Below are 15,232 nucleotides of genomic sequence, written 5' to 3' on the forward strand. Positions count from 1 at the left end.
AGTGTGGTAGACTGCTTGCAAAACTCTTTCAATTTAATTCTATTTGATGAATATTTTTGGAAATTAACTTCCATGGATAATTTTCAGATTCACAACTTTTTTTTAATTCATCAAAATTTGTTTTTATTTATTTAATTTTTTTTATTATATGTAGTTACGAAATAGCTTCTCTTCCCCAATAAATCTGGTACATGCATGTGTGTTTATACACTACACTGGTACCAGCAACATACTCACTTCATTGACAGCATTCACATTGGCACCTTTATCTAATAACAATTCAACCATAGGTGTGTGTCCTTCTGATGCAGCATAATGTAATGGAGTGTTCTGGACCTGGAAAAGAAATGAAAACATTACTTTGATCAGTATAATGCAATCTATGATGGAATACCCTGGGATAAAATATTAAGAATTTTAGTGATGTTAACTGACTGGATACACTGATAAAATAATGTTGAATACAAAAAATAATGATAAATATTAAAGAAGACCAAAAAACAAAAAAATGCACACAGGTGAAAGAGTGTTATTTTGTTCACCTCCTTTAATGACTCATAAAATAAAAAAAAAACAAGCAAAGAAAAACAACAAAACTAAAAAGCATGTTAAAGTAGAAAAAAATAAGGAAAAAATAAATTAGATTGCTTTTCAGATTTGTTTTGGTAAAAATTTGGTTTTACTAATGCATGTACATGATCTTATTTTGAGGTAGCTGACTTTATTTTCAGTTTTTCTTCTCTTGTTTTTGTTCTCTATGTATTTTTCTATTTGTATTATATAACATATTTTAGTTATTCATTATATTTTGCTAAATCTGGGAGTGATAACTGCTTATAAAGTTTCTTTTCGTTCTCCTGTGTAAAGATCACATGTTAAAAAAAATATATTCTTCGTCCCCTATGGCGTTCTTCTCACAAAATAGACATTTTCTGTGAGGTATATCTGTGTTGTTATATCTCCTAGTCTCTATATGTAGTCTGTGAGCACTAATCGTTAATTTTGTCATTTTTGACCTGTGATGGGTATTTATTTACTATCGGGTTGTGCAAGTAGTTTTCGAAGCCAGAGTTCTCTGTTAGTGCCCAATTTATTTTTGTAATTTTCCCCTTTGTTATCATTGTCATTATCATTTGTTATCATTAGTTTACAATTTTTTTTTAGTTTTTCTGATATTATTTCATCTATAATTACACTGTTAACGTTTTGTATTTTTTCTTCATGCCACAAATGGTCTATATCTAGATCTTTAAGTATACGTTTTAAACTGGAAACCCAGTTATAGATGCCAGTGTTGTCAGTTCTAAGCCGAGACTGTATGCTTCATATACCAAAGAATTTCAGGCATTTTGTTTTTTCTAGACCAGTATTAGATCATCTGTTTTATACCTGCTGTAATTAATGGGTAGCTTCATAATTCTAAAAGACATTGGTCGTTTTGCTGTTAACTTTGAGTAGGTATTTGCAATATTTCCAGTGTAATTGTTCCATTGATTACATGATATTCATATCAAATATTTTAAGGTGTGTCTTTATTCTTCATTTTGATGCATGCTTTCATAGCTCTATTTTTAAGATCTTCTTATGCCAAGTCAAATTTACCATTTGTTTTCAATCTGAATCTAAGATAAGTGTCGGTTGACACTCTTTCTAATTCTACACCATCTATGTGAAAATTTGGTTTTTTAACGTGTTTGTCGATTTTGTTGAATACCATAGTTTTTTTTATTTATTTTTTGCAGTAAATTTGAAGACTACTTAGTGCATTCTGCAAACCTGAATTGCTTTCTAGATAGTAGAATTAAGTCATCTTCATATAGTAAACATGGCAGTGTATTATTTCACAAAGATGGCGGGTTATTCCCCCCCCCCCCCGATTATATGTTCTTTAATAACATTGGTATATATTTTAAATAGCAGTGGGCTTAGGCCATTTCTCTGCATTATGCCTCTTTCTACTAGAAATATTTTTCTTATAAAGCCATTTTTTTGTTTTTATGAATGCAAGTGAATTTTGGTATATACTATTAATTGAGTAATATGAGTAGTAGTCAAGATTTGAAATTTAGAACTCAATACATATATCATTTGAAACAAAAACTACTGTCGGCAAACCCCTACCATTGAAAAAATGTTCCTGAGCTCATTTTTTCACCAAAATTGGAATGCTTGTTTGTGGTAACGGACAATGACAACTCTAATATATATCAATTCTGTCATAAGCCGTGTCCTCACCAGAAACAAATACAATCCATGTTTAATAACTAGCTCAGTTTGCACAACAACTGCCTTTCAGCAATATGAAGTATGAAAACGTTATTATTGAGTTTTATAGTTGAAACCATAATAAACCATTGATATGTTTTGATGTTGATAATTTCTATATATTTATTGATCTATGCGATTTTTTCCTATTTAATGAGTAATTCCAAGTTATGTGTTTAATATAGGATGTTATACATAATTATTCCACTCAAGTTTGTATAGAAATCTATCAAAAACATTCCATCCTGCTTTTCTGGCTGAAATTCCATGATTAGTTTAGTACGCAGTCACTGATAGGTTGATCTCAGTCTGCACGGAAAACTGTGTAGGTCAGTTTTTCATCTATTTTATGTTAACGTTTATGCTTTTTTGATATTGTACAAGTCAATGTAATTACCAGAAGTTTAACTTTTAAATTCGTTTGAGGTGTTTTGAACAGCAATAAATGTAGTTTATGTCGAACAACTGATTCGTGAGTTTTCAAGTTCAAGAACCCAACCACAAGTTTTAACAAAATAAATTAATTTATCAGAACATATGCAGAAAAGCTACTCTATTAGAGCACATTTTCCAAACAATAACAGCTTTTTATTTCAAAGGGCAGTGGTCGTTGCGCCGTATCCTATTCGATATAACTCACAGCAATGTATAACAACACGTTTAAAATACATTGTTTTTTACATGAAATTAGAACACGTACGACAATCACAGCCATTGGAGGTGGTCGAGTATACACTGCATAGTCATAACAAACTGAACCAGGCATAAAATTACTCCTGGTACTAGGCCACACATGCAAGAATGAAATCTAACTTGTCATTTCATAGGTAACATAACAATGAATTGGCAAACAAGTAGATAATATACAAGTTATCATTATCAATGACAAGTTTCTGTCCAGTTTTTAGTTACTGTTTTAGTGCCAAATAATTATTTACACTAAATGTGACATGATTCAAAGTGGAGCAAGTTTATTTGACATGTGTGATTCCTTCTTTTATTCTGTCCATACCATTCATCTGAAACATAAAATTGATTTTGAAATATAATTCCGAACGGGAACTAAAAATCTTCCAAATGTATTTTGTATCAGACTGCTATGCTATATAGTTCGAAAGTGATACAGCAGAAACTATAGGAAGACGTTTTGCCCCAATAGTACCAATTTGAGCATTTTTGTGGTCATAATTCAACCAGTAGTCGTTTAGCAACCAAGCACAACTGCATTACTATAATTTTGTTAAATGATAACAAGCGACATAATGGTCAAAATAGCTCCTGCTGTCCTACAAGAACATTGTGGTAGCCAAGTAAAGCAATGCATCCATAAGATTTCTTGAAAAACTACCAGCTCAATTTGATACCAAGTATCAAAGCAATTGAGTTGTGGTTTTATAGTAAAAAATAGTGGTTTTACAAAAAATTACAAAAATAGAGAATTGAAGATACCGTCATGAAATGAACACAGAGATCCACCCAAGGTACCAACATACCAAGTATCAAAGCAATTGAGCTGGTAGTTTTCAAGAATTAGGAAATGCAATTGTTGACTCACGACGGTTGAATTTTGAGATGGGTAGTCAGACCAGGGATTTTTTTTAATATTAGTACTCATTCCCTTTATGTATTTCCAACTTTTTCATAAATTGTTACCTGTGGGATCCATTCATGATTTTTATTTTAGATTGAATAAGTATTTTTGATATAATATCCATATTCTGAAATACAGTCAAAGTCTAGGTAACAATGTATTTTAACTGAATGAGCTGATTACTGTAAAATGGTTAATTATTCACTGGGTTTTAATTTGGCTTATTTCGCTGATTTTATTCCTACATTTCCCCCATTTTTTTCACTTTAGTAGGCAGTAAAATTTGCACATATTTTTCTCTTCATCCACAGAAATGCTGTGTGTACAAAATCAGGAAGTAAAAGTGGAATTTGTAGTTTACAGATAACCCATGCACAGAAAAAGTATATTAATTTTGAAATTTACTGAGATGTATGTTATGAAATTACACATATGTTTTATTAAAGTCCCCGGCATAATCACGACCACCCCCACCTAATACAAAGTACCAAACATGGAATAGGATATCACATGTCGACTGGATGAGGAAACAGTTAGCAACATATTCACATTCAGAAACAGACAATGCAGATCAATGCTTGGTAAAACAAATGAGCATCTGTTGAATGCTTGTGACAACACCAAGACACATGTCATTTTTTGTTGAAAAATTCTAAACAAATTTGAATAATTAATCTACTAGCTTAACTCTCAAAACAAGTGTTTCTCGGAACCACAAGCTCCAGTCAAGAGTCATGGGTCTAATTTATGTAAATTGAGTAAATATGCACATATCCCAGTCTCACATATGCTGCTTATTAACCCAGAGCAAAGTTTCATGAAAATCTGATGTGGTTCCTGAGGTATCAGTGTAAAATGTGGGAATTGACCGATTATTATGCAAATTAGGTAATTAGTATGCACATAGATCAACCCAAAACTGAGGTCTTCAAGTAATCCCAGAGCATCTATGTAAATAATTTCATTGAAATTTGATGAGCAATTCTGATTATAACCATGGTACAGACGCACACAAACAAATACTGCACACTGCCAAGTATTAGGTCATAACAGGTCTCTCAGACAGGGGATTGAACCTCACCCACTGCACACATCCCCCATTCCATTCATGTTATTTTAACTATAAAGAAGGATATATGGTGGCAAGATTATGTGAGAGAAGAAGTCAAACACATTATTGCATCTAGAACCATCTTCAAATCCAATATGACGCTGTGCGAGATTCAGAAACAAACCACATAACCTTGTATACACACATACATATTCCACATATATTTTAATACACATGAAAATAAATAGTATTACAAAGTACAGTTTAATGATTGAAAAAAAAAACAGCTCACAGAAGATTGCCAGGATAAACTTAAAATAGTTACATGGATTCTACATGAAATACAGAGCTAAAATAAATTGTGTGTCTTTCACAACAAGAAATGTACACTTTATAATTGAGATGCCCCAGAGGAATGCTGCTATGTTGTTATTAAGGTAGTGATAACTTGATATTTTTATTGAGGTACAAAGTGACATTCGTTCAAGCATCAGTGGTATGCTTCTGGAAGTCTCTCTTGTGCTTGAAAGTATGTTTGATAGTCCAACAGCAAAACTCATGCACTTCTCATGTACTGAAAAAATAAAGAAGTTGAAACAAGTCAAAACAATGTCCTGTGTTCCAATATTAAATGTGGAGTAAATTGATCACCAAGTGTGTCAGAAAAAGGACACTTTAGAATTAAACCAAATAGCCATCATCAAATCACAAGTCATGCTATAAAGTAAACTGAAACAGTCATCTATTTTCAATTGAATTTTCACATTATGGCAACAATATGTAACTTAATAATAATAATAATAAGTTTATTGAATCCTCAGAAATACTTTCCATTGGTTAACATCAATAAAATGTTAGTGATAATATTATGTTAGTGCATATGTGAAGTTTGAACAGCATTTATTAAAATAGTGGCCATCAGTCGGCCACTTTCCAATCTGAAAATCACAATCATTAATAATGCGCACAGCCCCTGTTCTATATTTAATGCCAATGTACTCCATTATGAAAAAGAAATACTGTGACTAGTGCATCGTTACCTATTGGTACATGCGCCATAGTCTATTCCAAAGCTTTTGCCTCACATGAACTTGAGTGACCAAATAGTGACTGTATTCTGACTCACCCTTAAATTTTTATTAATGGTAGTCAAACATGAACAAAAAATAATATTCTGGTTATGTTTCACTGTGTTGTTAAGAGATATACATAGGAACTGTAATTAAATTACATTGGGATGAACCATTAAATGACACACTCATATGTCAAGGCTGTTGAAACAGTTGAATTTTGAGTGGCAGTACTCTAGAAATATGGTCTGAATTGCACATACATATGTAATATGAATTATAAATATTAATGTAATACTGATCAATTTTTGCTTGCTATAATAATAATAATCGTTTTTTTTATTTATTTAAAGTTAAATTCATCTTGGGTAAAAAAGTAATAAATAAGTAGTTCTAACAAAAAGAAAAAAAATATAATGAGCCATGTGCTTATGCATATTAATGAGGTTACATGATCATTTATGGTCATCTCTTGTTAGTTGCTTTTTTTATTTGATGTCTCCATTATGGCACTGGTTGCATGTTCCGTTCTGCAACAGTGTTACAGATATGACAGTTATTCATATTTAATGACCTTACGTGACCTATATGGTCATCTGTTATTTTAATCAAATCTCTTGTTCAATGTTGTCATAATAACACAGGATTCATCTTCCTAACTACAACAGTGCTTGAGTTATAACAGTTATGCATATTAATGGGGTTAGAAGCCCCCACCCCATGGGTGCCCAGCCACGTGGCCTAGCAATGTGTTATTGGTGCAAAATGATGCATCTGATGATACAAATGCACATACACAATTTGAAGGTAATCGGACTAATACAAAACATGTAGCTGCATAATTTATATTTTCACAAAATCCAAGATGGCGGCCAAACCATGCGACTGATCAAAATAATATTATTTTTTTTATATGGAACTGTAGACAGGGATGGTAAATATGAAAACATCCAGTAGATCCGCTGAAGCACCTTTAAGAAACAAATGCCTAAACTATTGGTCAGTTTTTTGTAAAATCTAAGATGGCGGCCAAACCACGTGACTTATCGAAAATATATTATTTTTCTCATATGTAGCAATGTTCAGGCATGTTATATTCGAAATCAGTAGTTAATTGGTTGAATCACCTCTGAGAAACAAATGCTCAAACTTTTGGTCAATTTTGCCTAAAATCCAAGATGGCAGCCAAACCACGTGACTGATCTGAATTCTTTTTAAGGTTTCTGAAAGGGTACGATATAGAGATGCCATGCAGCAAAACTGAAGATAATCCCTCGAGTGTGGCATGAGTAAAAAACTACTTCCTGTTTAGAAGGAATCCAAAATGGCGACCAAACCATGTGACCAATCATAACAATTTTTTCAAACATAAATGTGCTTCATATATAAGAGCTAAGTACTAAATATGATAGCATTTTACTGAGTAAAAGAAGATTATTTTTAAGTGTTTTTTGTCATTTTTAGGAAAAACAAAATGGCAGGAAAAGTCACGTGACCGCTAAAGTTTTTATTTCTGATATTTATTACAGATGAGTTGTACTATATACCATAAAAAATCTAGACGCCTAGACCCTCAGAAAGTGGTCAAACAGCCACTTCCGGTTTTATTTCAATCAAATATGGCTGCCAAACTAATTGACCAATCAAAATTCTGAAAGCATGTTGCACCAGTTCACATAGGGGGCTATCATTAGAGAATTTTCAGACCATTCTGTTCAGTGGTTTTCTCAAACGGCTTGACAAAAAAAGTTACGGAAGAAAGAAAGAAAAAAACGGATAATAATAGGGGCCTCGCCCTTTGGGCTTGGGGCTTGGGCCCCTAACTAAACAATAAACCTATTCATGTACACTACAATAGCAGAACTAAGACCCAATCAACTATAAAAACACGTCTTAGTTACATAGGCCAACAAGTCATTGTTAATGACACAGTCCCCGTCCCAAATTTTGTGATCTGACATCAATTTGATGCTGATGAAGTCATTGAGATTAGATTGAAACCATTAATAGGGGATGGATTTGAAAAAAAATATGATTTTAGTGCTTTTATACAAGAATTGGACATTGGGCAGTCATATTGAATCAAATTACAAAAAAACAAGTGGCGAATACAACAGATTGTTTATTTACATCAAAACACGTGTTCCGTGTAGTAGTAATATGGCCAAAAATAAAAACAGCCGTTATTTGGCCATCTTTGATCTGATTATGAAACACACTGATATGTATGATGTATGTGCCAAATACGAATGAAAATGGTACATAAATTGTGGAAATATAGTAGTAAGGCCAAAAAGTCAGATTGCTGTCAATCGGCCATGCTTGACCAGATTTTGAAACAAATTGTTATGGACATGCATCCTAACATGTATAAACTACATGTGTGTGCCAAATTTGAATGAAAACTGACAGAGCACTTCCAAGATTCCGCATAAAAAAAACAAACAAGATGCCTGCCAGTCGACCATCTTTGATCCAATTGCGACTATAACAATAACCTAACATGTATAATCTATGTACCAAGTTTGAATGACAACTGACAAAGCATGTCCAAAATACAACATTTTCAAAAAACAAGATGGCTGCCAGTCAGCCATTTTGAATCGAATCGCTAAACCACTGCATGTGCATATGTCCCACATAAGGTACTAGGCACATGCAAAGAATGAACGGAATCGGTCCACAGGATTCTGAAATATGACTCTGGACAGACTGACGCACACACGGACGAACGGACACACGGATGGACGGACAGACTCAGGAACTCACGGACAGTCGAGACATGTATCCTAACATGTATGATCTATGTACTAAATTTGAATGAAAACTGACAAAGCAAGTCCAAAATACGACATTTTCAAAAAACAAGATGGCTGCCAGTCAGCCATCTTTGATCCAATTGTGAAATAAACCGTCATGGACATGCATCCTAACATGTCTAATCTATGTACCAAGTTTGAATGAAAACTGACAAAGCATGTCCAAAATACAACATTTTCAAAAAACAAGATGGCTGCCAGACAGCCATTTTGAATCGAATCGCTAAACCACTGCATGTGCATATGTCCCACATAAAGTACTAGGCACATACGAAGAATGAACGGAATCAGTCCACAGGATTCTGAAATATTACTATTGACAAACTGACGCACGAACGGACGGACGGACGGACAGACTCAGGAACTCACCGATGGTAGGGCACATGTATCCTAACATGTAGGATCGAAGGGAATCGGTCCAAGGGATTCTGAGATATGACTCCGGACGGACACATGGACGGACGGAGACCGAATTATAAGTCCACGTTTTCGGACTTCGTCCTAACGGGGACTAATAAAATCAATGAAAACACCTAATTATGAAGGTGAATGATAGAAAGATAAACGATGGGATCACTTAAAGAGGATAATAAACAGTTGAAATAAAAAAAGAAAATGTGGACAACTTGAGAGAAATCAGCTCACAACCAATCGAATGCACCAGCTTTCAGAGGAAATTCTGAGCCAGTGGTAGCCAAGACAATGTGGTACGGAGATAAAGAAAAAGTTAAGAAATAATAGAAAATTATGGAATATTGTAAATGCATTTCTTATTCACTTAATTTTATTTTTGCTGATAAGTAAAATCTGCTAAATTACATGTGAACATGTGAAATAACAATAGAACTCATTGATTCACTGACAAATCATGGCTCAAGTGGTTAGAGTGGTTAAATAAACTGACAATTTTGATTTATATCTTTGTAGTTGAAACATGGTTACCTTTCCTTGGTATACTGCATTTAATTCTGTCAGTGAATGGGTAGAGCATGTTGGCAGAGTTGGTGGTGCAGTGTCGGTATTTATTAAAAAATCAATGAAAATAACCTATGGTACTTTTTCACAGTGATTTTTTATGAGCTAAACACCTGTCATCCCAATAAAAAGAGTGGACTACAATCAACCATGACAAGAACAAAATAATTAACTGGTACATTACTCAAAATAGAAAGAAAAAGATATATGGACCCTGTCATATATATCTGAAAAGGTGTGAAAAACGCAAAGGGCAAATGCAAAGTGCTGACCGCACTTAGTAAAAGATGGAGGGCACACGAGAAAACAATAGAGTGTGGATGCATAAAACACAGAGTGCAAATGCCCGTGAAAAATTTTCATGACCGACCTCCATGACATAGAAAATAGTCTGTCAAAAACAAAGACTACGAACCATCAACAGAATAAAAATCAGGAGATGCCCGACTTACAAAATCACCGGACAAACAAAGTGCTGAGTGCACTTTCAGAAAGCGACTAAGTGTGAACGACAACATATATTTAGTGCTGACGTAGACTATAAGTGGTAAAACATCCACTGACATAAAAATAAACAACTACAGTTGAAGTCCAATCACAGACCGTGGACGCATGTACAACGTAGACGCTTCTTTACTACTAGTAATAGCCGTCACCGAACTAACGCAATATTGACACAAACTCTGATACGACTTATTATGAACTGGCCTTTCTTGTGTCTGCACCCATGTAAAGTATTTCCGAGCTCTATTTTACAATGCAATGCCAGTAGATGAAGAGGAAACATGTGAACAACTAGATAGACATAAAATTAAGTCACCACAATTTTAAATTATATTTTGTTCATGGTTGTTGTGACTACAAAATGTTGACAGATCGTTGTTACAGTAGTAGCTCTGTTGCTCTCTTGACACTGACTTTTAGCTTTTTTTTTCTTATTTTGACATTCTCTTGGTCGTATTTTGTATATACCAGTCAGACACTGACAGCAAGTACATGTAAGTAAACAGCCTGGCATAGTCAACATGGGACTCTGAATCACAGGAAGGCTCTGAAGGTAGCGTCACCACACGGCATAAATGAACGAAATTTAAATTACAATGTCATGCTTCCAAAAAATCTGATATTTATGCTGGTGCTGGCTACGATATACCGTAAAGTGAAAATAATATTATATATCTAATAACCGCTGTTAATCCAAGAACACAAAACAAATAACTGTCAACAGTCAACAAAACAAAACAAAACACTGCCGAGTGTAGTGACTTCAGTGTAGTCGAATCAATAAGAAAAAGATACTATGAACTTCATGGTAAAAGAAAAATATAAAATCAAAGAAAGCTTAGAAAGAACACCTGTGTTTTTTATTTAAGGGCAGCTGGTAGTTTTTAAATGATTTTTTATGGCATTGAAACAGGTATAGATGTACCTTGTTATTATTTGTTACATTGAAACCAAATTATTAGTATTTGTGTTGTTGCAAAGTATTGAATTTCAGTTCTCTCATTTTCATAACTTTTGCATTCAAGTAAGAAGTGCATTTCGGCAACAAGCAGTGCACTTTCTGCCACTGCAAGGTATTTTTTTGTATCGTCCTTTCTCTATTTCTTAATTTCCCAATTAAACTCTATGTTTTGCATTCGTTACTGTAGTTATCCAAGTTTTATACTGGCAATTTTTCTTTAGCAGTCTATATGTGTGCAGCTTATTCTTTTGGTTTGTTTTTATTAGCATGCATTTGTTGACTCTTGTTTTCAAATATATTTTTTGAGTTTAATGAAAATTATGTTGATTAGATTGGTGTTACAATTTGGAGCATTATTTCCTCATGACTTATCATATTCTTATATCTATTCTAAATAGTGCAAATAATTTTTGGTACCAGATACCAAATTAAGTATGCTATTACCATTCATCTCTATGCCGAGTCTGTATGCTTCATGGACTAGTGTATTTTCATTCTTTGTTTCATTACTGTATTGTATGTTGGTCCTCTCATCTTTGAGGGTCCCGTCTTTTCATGGTCCATTTTTGGTACCACATGTTCTAGTAGCGAATTATGGGCGTCTATAGTAAAAAGACAAGTCAAGATCAACAATATAATGCTCCAAGATGAAAGAGCTCCACAAATGTTGCAGAATGCAATTTACAGTGGATATGATTTCAACTTTACCCACAATTCATTGCTGGAGAAACAAGATGGTGGACTACATAAAATAGTGATAAAAAGTTGAATATCTAGAGAATGGAAAGTGGTGTAAAAAATGTAAATTACATTTCTTACACATGTCTAGACTTTTCCTTTAAATAAAAAGACAGGCTTTTCTAAACTTGTAATTTGTGTTTTGGCCTAGTTATCTGACAAGAATAGGAAGTAGACAACAAGACTTTTTTGTTAGCGTGGGGGCAAACAGAGGTGCCAATCCGAAAATTCATGTGATTTTGCCCTGCTATTTTTCACGTCAGTCTGCCCCTGCTTTCAATTTTTTCACCAGCTTGTATGATTTGTTGTCTGTGTTTTTGATTGACTATTTTTTCATGGCAGCAAGACATGACCATGAAAGATATCAGACCTACTACCTTCCATGCTTGAATTGCATGTTTTTGTGATGCTTTTTTTCATGTGAGTGAGCCTGATTTTAATTATTTTAATTTTGTCATCAGCTCGTTGACTCGTAGACACTGTTTTTGATCAGTAATTTTTCAAGTCAGCCATCTCATGATTTTTTTTCTGTTGATGGTTTGTTGTTTGTATTTTTGACAGACTATTTTCAAAGTCATTGAATTTTTTTTACTGTCTATCCTATATTGTATTAGCACATCTGCACTGTGGTTTATCCATCCACCCTCTATCCTTTTCAAAAAATGTGCTCCACACTTTGCATTGTCAGGTGTTTCAAAAAAAGTGAGTGCATATCATGAATCATATATGGAATTTGCCATATATTATTCTGAGCCATAATCAAATGATTTCTGTAAGTGATTGGTCAAAATATGTCAGAGATACAGCACTGGAACAGCCATTTTATATTCAATCTTGAACAATGACATGCAACAATGTCTTTATCACTATGTTCAAGGTACATCCCAATTTTTAAATAAAATATGTCAACAATGACATAGATCCAGTTCAGGAATGTTTGATTTTTTACATTTTAACATTACAATCACTATCATTTGGCCATCTTGTGTTTGTACATATGTGTGCTATGATGTATGTGTAAAATTTGAATGTGATTGGTTGAGGCATGTCAGAGATATAGATAAAAGATAGATGTGAAATTACAAGCCCCATTTTCAAACTACATCCAATCAGGAATTAAAAATAGGATATCACCTGACCTAGCTGATACATTTTAGATGCAAATTATTTTGGCTGGACAGCAATTAATTATTTTTAGGTGTATATATATCCCCACATAAATAATCAAAAACTTACACCAGTGAAACTAATGACATCAACACCTTAGAAATATCAGTACTAACAAATAAGAATGTAACTATGGTGTGTAAATAGAACCATAATTAAAACAACAAGAAATTCAAATTTAAAATATGAGCATTTAAATGAGAAATTAAATACAAGACTTGAACGTTAAACAGCCAAGTTTAAATACATTTATGTCAAGGGTAAAAATGATTGAAGTTTTGTTGAAATTATTGCTGGAATGATGTGTTGTGATCTCCATTTAATATATAGGGATCACTGGAGAAGTAAGTTGTACATCAAGGGATTTCATGTTTGCAACATGTTTTTTTTTTAAATTTGCCAAACAATAATGATTTAAGTTTTGCATAAAAAGTTAAAGTGTGAATTAAAAGGTAGTTAATTGAAATCTTATTTTGAACACTAAATAGAATACATATAATAATTTTTTTTCGGATCATATGCACAGTTATTTTTTTACGCTATCAAGTATAGATTTGGCCAATGTTTGGTTCCAGTGATCTCCCAAAATATAACCTATTATCCAAACAATCAACCCGGGCGATTTTTAAGGTAAATGTTAATAAATGTTCACCATTCATTTATCATATTTGATATCAACTTCTCATATTTTAAATTTAAATTTTTAAATTTAAATGTTTACAATTTTTTCCTGGTCCTAACGACACACCACAATGTAACAGTCACACATGTTACTCATGGAAGATCTAAACAAGATTGCTTACAGCACTGCTAGACATGAAAGAAGAACTGTCAAAACATCAAGAAAACCCATTAGATACAGAAATAAGGATTACGAAAACAACACCGACTCAGACAAAAAAAATTAGATAATATGGACACTGAATCACCACCACCAACGACATTGTAATAGAAAGTCATATCAAACACTGAAAATGCATGAAGAGTGCCATTTTCCTTCACACCCAGTAAACCATCAACGCATTTCAAAGATGACACAATTCTACAAAGAATTGGAAAAGAAGGATTGATTCCAACACCAAAAGAAACTGATTGACACCAACAACAAGTGCCTATGTTCACAGCAATAGACAGTAAAATCTCACAAGGTCTCGGCCAAACCCTTGCTAGAGTAGTAAACTCATAGTTATTGTCGACATAGGAAGTAAAGTAAGCAAATAACACCGAACAAAAAAAATTAGATAATATGGACACTGAATCACCACCACTTTTCGGTTATTAAGCATCCTTTTTTGGGGATGCCCGGTGGCCGAGGGGAAGACGTGTAGTGGCGTGAAGCTAGGCGATTAGGTGCCGTACGCGAGCGCCGGTTCGAGTCACGCACGCAGTACGTATTTACTATAATTAGACATAGTCTTTACCTTGCCGTTTATTCGGTGTTATTTGCTTACCTTGCTAGAGTAGGCTCCATCAATGATGTCAATAATCAAGCACTATGTGCAAGTATTACTAAAGGAGCTTAAAATAAAAGATAAAGATATACAAGAAATAAAGTTCTACATAAAAAAGAGGAACTTATAGAAAGAATGCAAGTAAAAATGAATGGTATGATTGTTGATAATAATACAATGACAATCAAACTAGCACAGATGAATACCCAATGGCGTACAACATCTAATTATGAGTGACTCACAATCATTATTCATTAAGAACAGTCTTGCCAAGAATCAGATGGTTCTGAAATATAGTGGTGTGCAGCAATATCTAATCTGAAACAAGCAGTATTGAATAATGATTACCACCAGACACCGACAAACACTCAAATGATAAGTTCCGCTCTACATAGTCAACAGCATAGCTAAAATAATGATGGTCGTTGTGTTACATTGTTTTCAATACAAGTCTACAGTGAAGTATACAACTTATGTAAAATATATGAAAACATCAAACATGCACTGCGTATTAAACGACAACCATCCTGTAACTAAACAGAATAGTTGACATTATACTCACAATTATGAACTCATTTTGAATTACTGAATGATGGAGGCTGTGACTTTGTTTTTAAAGATACATGTGACACATGTATGT

The sequence above is a fragment of the Saccoglossus kowalevskii genome, chromosome 20 (assembly GCF_978046115.1).
Source record: "Saccoglossus kowalevskii chromosome 20, keSacKowa6.1, whole genome shotgun sequence".
In the NCBI taxonomy this organism is placed as follows: domain Eukaryota; kingdom Metazoa; phylum Hemichordata; class Enteropneusta; family Harrimaniidae; genus Saccoglossus; species Saccoglossus kowalevskii.